Below are 12,593 nucleotides of genomic sequence, written 5' to 3'. Positions count from 1 at the left end.
TTACTTACCTGGAATTAGCAGTGTAATGTCTTCTTTTCTAAGAGTGCATGCTATTATTTTGAAAAATTGGATATTGATTCAACCAAAAGTCTAAAAATGAAAATTACGTTTGTGAACAGTGACATTGCTGAGGACTGCAATCTTCAGAGTGTCCTGTTTTTTAGTTACAGAAACACAAATTTTCCCATTTATGAGTAGAAGTATTGTGCCATTCGTCCTTCACACCCTGCACCTGCCCTCTGTGTCCATCAGTCCAAGCTCCTCCTCATCATTCCTTAAAAATCAACTTCCTCCACCCCCTGTGTGGGCTCATCCCGTCTGAAGTTGTGACCTTCTCATTTATATTGATTGTTTTTTCTTTAACTTTCAGTCCTTTCATGTGTCTAAGGCACATCTGGCAAATTGTCTTCTGTATTTATTTCGCTGTCTATTTTTCTGTAGTTGTCACCTCACAAGTTAAAATCCAGATTGTAGAAATACAGCATAGAAAGGAATTCACGGCAGAAGAGCTTAGAGATACAGGATATATTCAGCACATGTAAGATGTCAGTCATCTGCTGCCAGAGACTTAGTTTGGAAAAAAAAATACTGTTTTCTTTGAGCTGTGTTTATGTCAACCAGAGTTGCTCGTTTGTTTGAGCTTTTCAAATTCTGAGCATGGAAATATGTAAATTTTTGTAATGCTAAATCACTGGGAATTGTGCAATTAAATTCAGAAATATATGAGGTCTGCAGCTAGTGTTTAAAACATTGAGAACTGCTGTCAGAAATCAATTCTTGCTTAAGCCCAGCTTGTGTTTTATTATATCTCATCTTATTTTGGGCTGCTTTCATAACCCAGCTATGAGTCCACAGCCAGACAATGTGAATGTGAAAAGCTGGTTCTTACAGACACAGGGCTTTTTTTTTATTTAAAGCCTTTAAATAATCATCTGTGGTATTTCACCTGGCAGTGGTTTTAAATTCAAGAACAGCCTTTTATTGCTGATCACAAGCACAAAGGTCTCTGGGCAAGGAAAGGCTTATTCAGCACTGCTCTCATTGATGGCCTGGCTTATTGTGCAGTCAGGATGCTCTGCACCAGGCTGGGGAGCCCTCCCTTGAAGGAGGAAAATCAGAGTTTAAGTGGGATCTGTGCTTCCAAGGACTCCTGTCTCCCTGGCACTGCTGGGCAGGTGCACCTGGAGGAAATGAGACAAAATGTGTTCACTTTCTTTCTTCCTTCTTTTCCCTGCTCTGGGGTGAGATGTTACCTGTGGCATCAGGGTGAGGGGAGTTTGCCCCATCAAACTGTTCTATCACTAGAGAAGGGCTGAAAAATGAGGTTTTAGTTGTCATCCTGCCTTTTTCTGATGATACTGGTGCATATTTTAAGCACTGGGTCATTACAGTGGCACTGTCCTCTTTCCCTACCTTTGTGGGGGATCCAAGGCAGTAACTAAATGCAGCAAAATGGCAGCTGGAATAATTTTTATTTCTGTGTCTCATCAATCAAGCAAGACCTGGAGTTATCTGTCAGGCAGGGTACATGCAGAGATTTCTGTTTCCTTCAGAAAACTTGTGAGACATTGCGTGGGGTTCTAACAAATCAGATCAATAGAAAAGATAAGAAAGAAGATGACTAATAAATTAGTACCATATAATTGTTACCAGTGAGACTGCTCATGATAATTGTGCAAGTCTAATGAAGATGCATCTGCTGAACTTGCCTGACCTCGTGCTTGAGTGAATTTGAACATCTCACATGTGATCACTGCAGAGGGGAGAGTGGTGGTTGTGGAAACACATGAACTCCCCTGGCCTGGTTTTCAGGTGTGCTGCATGCCATGGCCCCGTGCTGCAGCCAGGATGAGATATGGCACACAGGTGCTCATTGCCCTGGAAAATCAGCCCACTACAGGAAGTTTCCAAGCACTGCACTTGCTGCATTTAGTTCTTAAGCAGTCAGCATCATACCAAGGGTCAGGCTCAAAGCCATGCTCAAAAGACCATCTGTAAGTGAAATTCACTCCAGATCTGTCTTCCTTCAAACAAAAAGAAGTCCTAAGGATTGAACTGCCTACACAGAAATGAGTTTTTCCTGATAAAACAAAGCCCTTGGACTGCTGTGTGCTCCTGCCTGTGATGTGTTCCTTGCCCTTGCCAGATCAAAGCTTTTGACCTCCCATTTCATGTTCTTTGTTGGTAACTGCTGAAGTCTGACTGCCACTTCAAAAAAATATTTTGGACTGGATATCCTAAAAATACCTTCATTGCTGTGATAATCTGACGACAGCTGCTGGTAAACATGAGTTTGAGCGCAGACAAAAATTGCTTCATACAGGCACGTCCATTAAAAACTGGTTTTAGGGGCTTTGCATGTCCAGCATCTTTCCTTTAGCCCAAGCTGAGACAGATTGGTAGGTGCAAGCTCAGTGTGAAGGAGGATTTTTGGTTCCTCCCAGCCTCTGGAGAACCAGGTCCTGGATTGCTGGAGGAGGCAGTGACCCTCTGGCATGTCCAGCTGGAGGAGTGCCAGGGATGGGTGTCCAGCAGGGCAGGGTGGCCTGAGGACCTCAAGGAGTGGGATCTCAAACACTGTGCCCACCCAGCAAAGCATTTAAACTCAGGCTTAAATTTCATCTTGCAAATTGAGATAAATTGAATGTGTCCTCACGGTCAAATTTGAGCATTTCTTAGGTGCACTCTGGAACTGGAGGAAAAAAAGGAAGAACAGTCTTTTCTCAAGAGCCTCTTGAAATAACCAAAGGATAACTTGAAAGGGCAAATTCTCACACTAGCACTGAGGAGAAGTACCAGACTGAATTACTTTACTTTGTGCTAAAGTAGCAGCAGCGCCTGTGATCTTTTAAATCTCTTGTGATCTTTTTACTTGCAAACATTATGAAGAGGAGGAGTATTGTTACATTTAATTCATTATGATTATTTTAATTCATGTATCTTTTGAACTTCGTGGCTTTAGAGAAATAAAATGAGATTACAATTTTTCACAGGCTTTTAAGGGGTAGACTTGCTCCCACTTCTTTCTGTGATGAAGAGCACTTGTAGTAGTCTGAGTTTTAGAAGCAAAAGAATTGTGTTTTGGAGCCATGTTTTCAATTATTTTTAAGAAATTTTATTGAGGAGGAAGAGCTCAGATTGCTAGCCCAGATTTTTCGTACATTTTCCTCAAGATCAGGTGCAGGATGAGAGAGGTAATTCCAAGCTGCCATAGAGATTTTCACTGCATAGTATGTGGCAAGATCTACCACCTTTATTCCTAATATGCAGTACATAACAAGTATGAGTATTTTGTGATTTAATAGCCCTACTCTTGAGAAGTGCTTGTACTTCTGAAGCCATTGTGTATGGCTTCTCCCAATTATGAGAATGACATTAACTTGAAGATAGAAGTGTCTCTTGGTAAACACTAGAAGGTAGAGTACAACACTAATTTAGATGTTTCTTAAACAATCCTACCTGAGAAGCACTGTGAGATTAGATCTTACAATTGTAAGTGTGAAAAGGTCAAGTTGATGTGGGGAGCTTTGCAAGGAAACAATCTCATCAGAACTTTTCCTGTTGGGATAAGATGTTCAGGCCATAAAATGAGGAGGAGAAGTACATCCAGAGCTGTGCATTGGGGATGATGTCATCTTCTGTCCATTGGCAGCTCTTGCAATATTCAAAGCCTGACAATGACAAGAAAAGTATCACAGATGCTGGAAACCTGTGGGAGCCATAAAAGATTCCACCAAAGGCAGACAGATTTCTAAGGTACCTGCTTTGGTACGTGATTCTTCCAGAGAATGGGAGAGGAAGATCATTTGAAACCCTGAGAGAGTGCACTGGCCAGGAGGTGCCTCTAATCATCCCTGTGGTACCACAGAACAAGTCTGAGCACAGCTCTGCCTCTCCTTCCCTGCTGAAACTCCCATCCCTTAGAGATCCTGTGGGCATTTTGTGTCTGCTCAGTAACGAAGTGAGCGCGCTGCCCGCGCCCGTCCTGACTGCAGCACAAAAGCAAAGCCCATTGAAGTGCTCTGGGAACTGGATTTCAGCTTAAATTGGTGATAACTTACCCAACAGAAAGCGTGGGTGAGCTCAGGAAATTTCTGATTTCAATTAAATTATACTGGGAAATCAACATCTCCTGTCACAGCCTGGTCAGCAGGCACCCAAAAAGCCCCACTCTGGCCCTGGGGGGTGTTAGCTGCAGCCTGTGTCCATGGGGCCCTCACCAACCCTGTTAGGCTTTCTGATCAGAGAGATTAACATGTATTTGGGTTTTTTTAAATAAGAATCTTCTGTGCTAACCACATGGGTTATGCCCGGAGCTGGTGCATCTCTTTTCTCTGGAGTCCAGACTTAACTCAGCATTTAATTACAGTAACCCGCAAAGGGCCCTGCTGCACCTTTTGCAAGGAAAGGATCTTCTCCTGCCTGACTCCCAAGCCAGTCTGTCATGTTCTCCCTATTTAAAAATCCCCTGGTTTTACTTTGTACTGTTTTCCAGCTTTTTTCTTGCTTTGCAGCCCTGCAACACCAAGGAGCATTTTGACTCCTCGGTCACTCTGATCCCATTTCAGTAGTTCTATCAGGTAAAATTTTCCAAAGCCTGCAAAGCCAGCCAGATACCTAACAACCTTAAATTTGCATTCATGCTTCATTTTTCAGCTCTCAAGGAACAGGGCATGTAGAGCTTTGACACTGACTCCTCAGGAACAAGGGGTTTTGGCACGGCTGATGCATTTGTGTGTGTTTCGTGGCTCCTTCTCCTCCTCTGAGGGCAGTAACTTGGTTAGCTTTTAGTCAAACTTTTTCTTCCCTGTCAGCTGATGTGTTCTGGAAGCTCATGCACTTGCCAAATCTGACAATTTTTCTTACTAATTGACTCTAATGCGAACTGCTCTATGCAGCCCCACTGCTAGCTGATAAAAACAAAAAGTAATGAATTTTTGCTTAACTAGCTGATTTAATTAAAATGTTTTATACTGTACTTGTATGGTTTCTATAAATGGAGAGGTAATTTTGTTTAATGAGTTCCTAACCAAACATAACATTCCTGATTGTACGTAGCCAGATTTGATAAAGGTCACAAACGCTGCAATTCCACTGTTTGCTTTTGGAAGTCGTGATGATCAAACAGCTTGCTTGGGTACTGGAAATATCCTGTCAGGATTGGTTCCCTCTCTTCCTGTTTATACCAGAAATTATTAGTATAGTTTTAGGAGCAGAGGGGTTTCTTCTCTGTATTTGAACACTGTTCATTATCTTTAAAGTGGAAGTGTACTGCCAAAATCCCATCTCATTGTCAATTAGTGGCTTCTCTGCAAACACATTAATTTAATGCCCCTGCTGAAGAGCTGTGTATGTTGGAACATCTTGCTGCTAAAACAATAGTTTTCAGAGCTCTTTGACACAAATCATTCATGAATGGCAATTTATGCCGTGATGGTAATGGGATGTGACATGCAGCTATCTTTGATTAAATTTACCACAGCTTACAACTATTAGTAAATAAAGCTAATACAGACAGTCATCTCAGAGTTCTAGAGGGTGGATAAGGAGAAAAGCAGATTATGGATTCCTTACCTGTGCAGTTCCTAAATAATAGCTGCACATAGCACAACTATAATAAATTAAAGTCTAAAATAAAAAGTCTGATCTTTTTAAAACTACTTTTTTTTCCTGTCTCCAACTTCAGCAAATTCAGCAATGACCTAAATAAAAAAGGAATCAATTACCGTAAAATAAATAAATTTGCTGTTTGTTCTGCAACCCTTTCATTCTACTGTATGAGAACACAAAATGGAATATCTTTCTATACTGAAAGATCAAAAACTGGAGAAATGGTGCATTTTGGGAAAAAAGGGTTCATTCGTCCTCCACTGCCGTCCCTGATGTCAGCAAAATGTTGTTTCCTTAGAACAGAATTCATGCAAATGTTTATTTTGCAGCGCTCTCATGTTCCCTTTGTTAAAGAACTAAGCTCTATTTTCATTGTCTTATTTTCTGTTTGGTAAATATAATTTTCTCCTGTCCTTTCTGCAGCTACCATGGAAACAAGCAAAAATGCTTCAGATTAAATATTTTTTTAATAGATTCTTTTTTTTCCCTGGTAGAAAATGGTAGCAGTTTTCAAAATGTATATTGGTATAGGAGATGAAGGGAAGTATTGTTTGAGCAGTGGACTAAAGGTGGACTTTGTATCCCCTTGTATTGACAAAAATATATTAAAAACACGTTGCCTCAGTTAAACCCTATGAGTGACACTAGAAGCAAAGCAAGCCAGGTATTATTTCTTTCCTGAAAAATGTCTAGTGTGAAGTGTTAAAGATCCAACGGAAATAACAAGGCTGGCATATAAATAAAACAGGTTAAATCATGAATCATTTTGATACCTGGAAAATAAAAGCCTTATTTCCCTTCCTCCAATTGCAGGTACTTTTTATTGCAAATGCAAGCATAATATATTTTAGTGCCGAAGCATTTCATTTTTCGGGTTGAGCCCTATGAAATTATTAATCTCCAACAAACGTACCCTAAGACTCACTTGTTATTTATATGCAGGGAATGGCGGCTTATTTACCCAAACATTAGAGTGATCCAAAATGTTCAGCTAAGCAGGAACACAAAATATGATATTATATTATGTAAATGGGTTTGTGATACACTCTGCTGGATAATAACTTCCAGATGTCTCCGTAGCCAGCGGCTGACGGATATCAAAGGCAGGTTGGCTGGGAGGAGAGACGAGCCAGCTGGCGAGGCTGGCTACTGCTAAGTGTAGCGGAAGGTGGGAGCTGCTGTTCCTTCACACTCACTGCTTGCATTTGTGGGCTGGTGAAAAGTCAGTGGCTTGTAGCCTTCTTGTCACGAGCAGGGTAGGGCTGGAGGGGCTGCTGCCATCCCATGTGTCTTGTTCTGTCAGGGGATTATGTTTTGACTTCTCTCACGAGTAGAGGTTGGGTTTAGTCTGAGTCTCCCAGTAAAGGAAAGGCTGACGAGCCGCAGACCAGCCCTGACAGGAGATTATAGACTCACTAAATGGCTTTTCCAACTTACCCTTTGTTCCCAGTGCCAGGTGCAGACAAGGAGTATCCCTGAGCTCTCAACACTGTGGTGTAAATGGAGTTAGTTGAAGCACCCTGCAGCCTCACTAGTTTGGAGTAAGGTGTCCTGAAGGTGTTGGGTTCTGAAGTCTGACAGTCCCTTTGGGATTTAGCTCCATGTCCTCTTCCCAATGCAGCAAGTTGTGTTCACCATCCTTAAAGGCAATTCTAGACTGAAAAGGGACTGGAAATGACTCCTGGGAGATTCCATTGGAGCTGCTGACATGGACTCCAGGATACCCCTACACCTTCTGTGAAGCAGGCTGGGAGAGGAAAGTTCACAATCGTTATAGGTTGTGAAAAATTGGGATTGTGATTGTGACTGCATCTCCTCCAACCTCGCATTGCTTTCTGAAAGCTTGATCTGCCATCTTAGTGAAAGGTTTCTGATGGACTTCTATATGTTTTTAATTGATTTCAATTAATAGCCAAAAAAATAAAAAAAACCTAACAAATCAAAAAAGTGGTGAGAGGAATTTCAGGGCAGATTCTGCCGCTCTGAGCTGCAGTTGATGCTCGGCTCCTCAGCTCCCTTATCAAACAGAGGGAGGATGAGCTCCAGGAGCTCTTCCTGTGCCCTGCAACTGCTCATAACAAACGTTAGAGTTGCACATGCCAGAGACAGAAGAGTTTGTCAGCAGGAGGTGCACGGGCTGGGTTGTGATTGTGCTGCCAGTGTCCGTGTGTGTCACAGTCCAGGTGTGTCACAGTCTGTGTGTGTGTCACAGTCCCTGTGTGTGTCACAGTCCAGGTGTGTCACAGTCCAGGTGTGTCACAGTCCGTGTGTGTGTCACAGTCCCTGTGTGTGCCACAGTCTGTGTGTGTGTCACAGTCCGTGTGTGTGTCACAGTCCAGGTGTGTCACAGTCCAGGTGTGTCACAATCCCTGTGTGTGTCACAGTCCCTTGTGTGTGTCACACTCTGTATGTGTGTCACAGTCCAGGTGTGTCACAGTCCATTTGTGCCAACAGCCTCTGTGTGTGTCACAGTCCCTGTGTGTGCCACAGTCTGTGTGTGTGTCACACTCTGTATGTGTGTCACAGTCCGTGTGTGTGTCACAGTCTGTGTGTCACAGTCCCTGTATGTGTCACTGTCTGTGTGTGTGTCACAGTCTGTGTGTGTGTCACAGTCCCTGTGTGTGTCACAGTCCCTGTGTGTCACAGTCCCTGTGTGTGTGTCACAGTCCCTGTGTGTGTGTCACAGTCCAGGTGTGTGTCACAGTCCCTGTGTGTCACAGTCCAGGTGTGTGTCACAGTCTGTGTATGTCACTGTCTGTGTGTGTGTCACAGTCTGTATGTGTGTCACAGTCCCTGTGTGTCACAGTCTGTGTGTGTGTCACAGGCCAGGTGTGTGTCACAGGCCAGGTGTGTGTCACAGTCCCTGTATGTGTCACAGTCCCTGTGTGTGCCACAGTCTGTGTGTGTGTCACACTCTGTATGTGTGTCACACTCTGTATGTGTGTCACAGTCCCTGTGTGTGTCACAGTCCGGGTGTGTGTCACAGTGATGGCCACAAGCCCATGGAAGAGTCATGGGATAACTCAGAGCCAAGTGTCAATCCCAGGCTTGCACACCCACTCACACTACTCACACCCGTGCACACCCGCTCACACCCGTGCACACTCATGCACACCTGCTCACACTCACGCACACTCGGGCACACCCGCTCACACTCGGGCACACCCGGGCACACCCGCTCACACTCATGCACGCCCACTCACACTCGGGCACACCCGCTCACACTCGTGCACACCCCCTCACACTCGGGCACACCCGCTCACACTCATGCACACCCGGGCACGCCCACTCACACTCATGCACACCCAGTCACACTTGGGCACACTTGGGCACACCCGCTCACACTCACGCACACTTGGGCACACTCGGGCACACTCACGCACACCCGCTCACGCTCGGGCACACTCATGCACACTCGGGCACACCCACGCACACTCATGCACATCCGCTCACACTCGGGCACACTCGGGCACACCCGCTCACACTCATGCACACCCGCTCACGCTCGGGCACGCCCGCTCACACTCATGCACACCCAGTCACACTCGGGCACACTCACGCACACTCACGCACGCCCGCTCACACTCACGCACACCCGCTCACACTCGTGCACACTCATGCACACCCAGTCACACTCGGGCACACCCGCTCACACTCATGCACACCCGGGCACGCCCACTCACACTCACGCACACCCAGTCACACTCGTGCACACTCACGCACGCCTGCTCACACTCACGCACACCCGCTCACACTCACGCACACCCGCTCACACTCGGGCACACTCATGCACACTCGGGCACACCCACGCACACTCATGCACACCCGCTCACACTCGGGCACACTCATGCACACTCGGGCACACCCACGCACACTCATGCACACCCGCTCACACTCGGGCACACCCGCTCACACTCATGCACACCCGCTCACGCTCGGGCACGCCCGCTCACACTCGGGCACACCCGGGCACACCCGCTCACACTCATGCACACCCACTCACGCTCGGGCACACCCGGGCACACCCGCTCACACTCATGCACACCCAGTCACACTCGGGCACACTCACGCACACTCGTGCACACCCGCTCACACTCATGCACACCCGCTCACACTCATGCACACCCGCTCACGCCCGCTCACACTCATGCACACCCAGTCACACTCGGGCACACTCATGCACACCCAGTCACACTTGGGCACACTCACGCACACTCGTGCACACCCGCTCACACTCATGCACACCCGGGCACGCCCGCTCACACTCACGCACACCCAGTCACACTCGGGCACACCCGCTCACACTCATGCACACCCGGGCACGCCCGCTCACACTCACGCACACCCGCTCACACTCACGCACACCCGCTCACACTCGTGCACACTCATGCACACCCAGTCACACTCGGGCACACTCATGCACACTCCTGCACACTCGTGCACACCCCCTCACACTCACGCACACTCGTGCACACCCCCTCACACTCGTGCACTCTCATGCACACCTGCTCACACTCGTGTACACCCGCTCACACTCGTGCACACCCGCTCACACTCGTGCACTCTCATGCACACCTTCTCACACTCGTGTACACCTGCTCACGCTCTTGCTTTTAATGGTACAGCCGGCACAGGGCTGCTCAGCTTCACCAGCAATCTCTGGAAGCCTCTGCCCCAGTACAAATCCTAAGGCATTAGATCCTACTGAATCCCAACTCTCCTAAGCAGTTTACATCCCAGCATGGGCTCCTCTCCTGTTGTTTCTCTTCATCCCACACTTTGTAATTACTTTTTCCCCTTGATCTTGAAGGTTTTCATCTGTTTTGGCTCAGCTGTATTTCTCTAGCTTATCAGTATCCTAAAGTGATAGACAGGCATAATTACTGAATTATCTGACTATTTTATATCCTCCTGTAATTATCTTTGTATTACCAAAGCCCGTGCTTACACGATCCATGTTTAGAGTTTGATCCTGTTGTAACGAGTTATAAATGTCACCGTGCAATTTTTGGAATGGAGAGTGGATTTCACTTTCCCCTGGGCACGTGTTTCATGGATTGCCTGGTGCTGGATGCCATCATTTTTGTGACATGCAGAAGAGAGTCACAAAAACAAAGGGAGGGAAACCACCCCAAAGCAGCAGCACTAGAGGTGCTTGACTTGATTTTGTGAAGGACTATGGACAGTTTGTGTTCTGGTGGCACTACAAAAGGTAGATGAATATTTTATCTTTTGAAAATGTTTCTGAGATTCTGTTAAGCATGTGGCCAGTGAGGCCCTGAGAAAACGAGCAGTTGTCATCTCAGTAAAAACTGTTCCTCAGCAAAACTAGAATTGGAATCTGAATTTTAGAATCCATTTAATTTGGTGTCATATTCTGCTTTTGAGTTGAACTTTAGATTCTTACAAACTCAAAAACACTGGAGAGTTTTCTGGGGCTCACAATACAACAATGCTGTTATTCCAGATATGTTCTGGATGTTTCAGTCAGAGATCTGAATAGTTCTGGCATTTATACTCACCAGACTTTGTTACTGCATTTGTCTCACAGCTTTTAAGCAGCAGAAAACATGTACAACATATTTAAACAACACCAGAGAAATTAAGGTCAAGAGAATGCATTGTCAACAAATGAAGATAAAAAAGAGCTGTTGTTTAAAAAAAGAAAAAAATTTCTTGTTGCAAGATGCTTTTGAAATTCTACATATCAAATTCAGAGTCATGTTGATGATTTATTCTAATAGAGGAAAACATCATCAAGAGTGACAAGCAAGCTAGTCACTGTCTAGTCACCTGCCAGCAAGTATTTCATACAGACTAAAAAGGCTGGTATTGCCTTGCTGAGCTGACACTAATTATTTCAGTATACACGGAGCTTTGGGACTCGTGTTAATTCTCAAGTCTGTCTTTAGTTCAGACTCATTCCACTGTGTAAACTCAGAAGAGCACAAATTATTTGACCATCCTTTCATAATCTGTCCCCATGCTCACTTGCCAATTATATAAACTGATCCAAATACCTGCTCTCAAAGGATTCTCATTTGGGAATCACAAGCCAATTAAAAAAAATAAGGGATATCCACTATTCTGTGGCTCATGTCTCATAGTCCTATTTCATGTTGTCATGCATTTCTGGGTGTCTTCTTTAGATAAGATTGATTTCATCAGTGTTCAGAAAAGATACCTTTCTGGCAATAAAATCATTTTTAAATTAAATCTCTGTTGGATATAGCATACATCCCATGGGAAGGAGGGGGTCAGCAGTGCCTACCAGTATCCTGACTAACCCAAGAAAGTCTCCCACTACCACACCATGATGCTGTTTCTTTGTTTATTGCTTACTTCAGTAAGCATTCTGAGAGCAGCATCTAAATATTGAACATGGTGCTGTGATTTTTTTGAAGGTGTGGAAACAGCACTGAGGTGAACACAACCCACATCGTGAGTGTGAGACAGGACCTGAGGAACGTGCCTCTGTGTGTGACTGAAAGGACCATATTTGTCTGTTCTGTGAAAATTCAGCTCTGGAACAGGCTTGTTTTTAAGTTTTGCAGTAAAAATAGCAGCATTTTGGCACAAATGCTTCCAATCCTTGCAGCCAGTGGATGTCTGCCCTCCAGAGGTAGCAGAGATCAGAGCCATGACCAAGCTGTGAGAATGGGCTCCTTACTGCTGTGCCCAGCTCTCAGTATCTCCAGCCTTCCTGGAGAAGGTCCACACAGCTCTGGAGCCACATCTCAGTTTAACTTTCATTTACTGTTTAGTTTTCATAGACTGTGTAGTCTGGAGGTGACTGCCTGTTTTTTTACTTCCCGATCAGGAATTGAAAAGTGCTAATAGATGGATTGGCATCAAGCTAGAAGGCCTGAAGCAATGATTCCCACTGAAATCAGTGCCTACAGATAACTGCTTGGAGGGTGTTTGGGTTTTTATGTTTGGAGTAAGACAAAAAGTTAATGTGGCTTAAAATGGCAGGAGCCTCA

General features: G+C 45.1%; 1 protein-coding gene across 2 annotated transcripts in view; it reads left to right on the top strand.

Moving 5' to 3' along the window:
• Window positions 1-12,593, top strand: part of LOC129127871 (cadherin-4) — a 421,144-nt gene that overhangs the window by 253,853 nt on the left and 154,698 nt on the right. The gene's annotated exons all lie outside the window — the stretch shown is intronic.

Source organism: Agelaius phoeniceus, chromosome 17 (assembly GCF_051311805.1).
Source record: "Agelaius phoeniceus isolate bAgePho1 chromosome 17, bAgePho1.hap1, whole genome shotgun sequence".
Taxonomy (NCBI): Eukaryota; Metazoa; Chordata; class Aves; order Passeriformes; family Icteridae; genus Agelaius; species Agelaius phoeniceus.
This window is presented reverse-complemented; position numbering and strand designations above follow the sequence as displayed.